This window comes from Notechis scutatus, chromosome 2, assembly GCF_049901735.1.
Source record: "Notechis scutatus isolate UNSWTSFEM ecotype Mainland chromosome 2, rNotScu1.2, whole genome shotgun sequence".
NCBI lineage: Eukaryota > Metazoa > Chordata > Lepidosauria > Squamata > Elapidae > Notechis > Notechis scutatus.
This window is the reverse complement of record NC_142010.1, coordinates 88,517,715-88,520,214: the sequence shown is the minus strand read 5'-3', so window position 1 is coordinate 88,520,214 and position 2,500 is coordinate 88,517,715. Positions and strand designations below refer to the sequence as shown.

Genomic DNA, 2,500 nt, shown 5'->3' with positions numbered 1-2,500 from the left:
TTGCACTTCAGGCATTGTTTTATTGAGTGGATGTAAAATGGGTTTTCTCTAGAATAACCTTTATCCTGCTCATTTCTTTGAATTCATATTTATAAAGGCTGCAGCTTTAAAAAGAAGAAAACAATGTGAACACTTATTTTTCAGCATGGATAAACCATCCCCCCACCATCAAAGAATCATCCTATATGTGATACTAGTTCAAGGCTTTCTTTCCCTATATTTCACTGCCACCTGGTATTGATATTCAGTGGGACTTCAGTAACCTCACAATAATAAACAGGCACAGATACCATATTTTCTACTAACAAACGTGGAGTTTATTTTATTTTTCCTTAAGGCAGAAGATTTTCTGGAAGTAGCAGGGCTGAGAGAGAGAAGTTTGATTTCTTCTTCTTCCCCATTGCAATTTCTCCTGAAAAAATCAGACCCTCCGTGATCATTAAAATTATGGTGGGAAAGACATCAATAGGCAGTCACGATTCGGGGAAGTCGTGTGATATCTTAAAAAAAAAAAAAAAAAAAAAAGCAGATCCTTGGCAGAGGATTCCCCTACCTAAGCAACACCAGCGCGGGCTAGTCCGCTGACAGTAGGTAATTCTCGGTTAACTCGGATGCCGTTCTGCGAAAGAAGAACACGAAGATAGAAAGAAAGAAAAAGAGCATTGTTTCTCTGAGTTCGGATTTCGACTCCCCCCAAGAAAGCTGGACAAAGCGATTTCTGAGGAAAGTTAACAACACCCCGTCTCAAAAACACACACACACACAAAAAAAAAACCACTGATTTTTCAGTCCCGGGGAGATGGAGGGAAAAATTGGTGTGTTTTTTTAATCCGTTATTAGTATCTACAGACTGACTGCTCGGGAAAGCTCTGTTTTCCTCAGGACAAAAGCCAGCGCTCAGAATATTTATATATATTTATATTCCGAGGGCTAGCTTTTGTCCGAAGGAAAACAGGGCTTTCCCGGTTTCGGGTGCTGAGCGGTGCACGGGACTGCAGCCTTAAAGACATGTGAAGAGGCGCTCCTGTTTCCCCCCACCCTTGGGCTTACAGTTTAGCTCCGGTTAAGAAGACGCCAGTCCTCTCGAAGGGCGCGCGCCCGCTCAGGGTTCAGGAAGCGGCGGAAGCCTGGCGGACGCGCCAAAGGGGCCGTGCCCTCTGCCGGCCCCTGGGCTGCCCCGTGATCCGTCGGGGACAGAGAGACGGGCGCTGCCGAGCAATACGGGCTTTTTTTTTTTTCTCCATTGCTGCTCTGAACTTCCGGCTGCCAAGCCGAATCTGAAGGAAAGGAAGTCCCACTTCCTGAAACACAGTGGGATGAACAACTAGACTTTGGAGGGTAGCTTTCCCAACCCGGGTTCTCCGAATAGGTAGAAACCGCGATTCCCATCATTCCCAGCCAATACGGCCCTTGGCTGGCTGGCTGGCTGGCTGGTGCTGAAAGGAAAGGTATGCTTACTGAATAGTTTGGACTGAAACCAGACGCGTTTGAAAGGAGCTTCTTTGGGAAAATATTTGCATCGGTCTCACAGGATCACGCTTGGACGAAAGGAACGAGAAGCCCTGGGAATAAGAAAGCAGAAAAGGAAAGGAAAGGAAAGGAAAGGAAAGGAAAGGAAAGAAAAGAAAAGAAAAGAAAAGAAAAGAAAAGAAAAGAAAAGAAAAGAAAAGAAAAGAAAAGAAAAGCTGACAGAGATTCAGCAACAATATCCTATGCTCCTGTGTGAATGTGGGTGTGTTTGTGTACACACATATGTGCATATACATGCATACGTCTAAAAAAAGCAGAGTACCAAAAATCATATCCCATAAGCAATTATATAAATTATATTAAATATTCAATTATATAAATTACATTAAATATTTGGACCTCTAAACATTTAGAGTTGCAGTTTTCCTCTAAACATTTCCTTTAAAAAATATTTTTGTTAATAGATTTTACATATAGTTAATAATACCTTCAGAGAAAGAAAAAATATAACAAGATAAGTGGAAAAGTAGGAGAGAAGAAGAATAAAAATAAAATAAAATAAAAAGACAGCATTTTTTTTTAAGTGATTATCTTTTTCAGGAATTATGCATACAATTCTGATCAAACCATTACAATTTCATCATAATTCTCACTTTTCTGTAACCTTTCTAATTGATACCATAAAGCACAAAATCATTTTCTTTCTTATGCAAAAAGTCCATAAGGGGTTTCTAGTCACTGATGAATGTCAGCAATGACCTGTCTCTAATCAAAGAAGTTAATCTGTCCATCTCAGCAAGTTTTGTCAATTTCATCAACCATTGCTCCATAGTAGGTAATGCTAAATCTTTGTACACTCCAGTAATCATGCAATGAAATAATCTTCCATGGCTCTTCTCTAACTGTTTATCTATCAATCTTAAAAGGAAACTTCTGGCTTCAGCTGAATATTAAATTTTAAAAATCCTTCTGTATGTATATATTTGAATACAAAAGCTTTTAATGTTTAAAATATTCAAGCATGCTAAAA

At 39.6% G+C, this 2,500-nt stretch overlaps 1 long non-coding RNA gene across 1 annotated transcript; it reads right to left on the bottom strand.

The window, feature by feature from the left end:
• Nucleotides 1-292: 292 nt before the first annotated feature.
• LOC148132120 (uncharacterized) lies at nt 293-1,256 on the bottom strand. Its single transcript, XR_015747301.1, has 2 exons — nt 1,051-1,256; nt 293-619 (listed from the first exon to the last, which is right to left on the bottom strand). It is a non-coding gene; the product is annotated as an uncharacterized LOC148132120 (long non-coding RNA).
• Nucleotides 1,257-2,500: the final 1,244 nt, after the last annotated feature.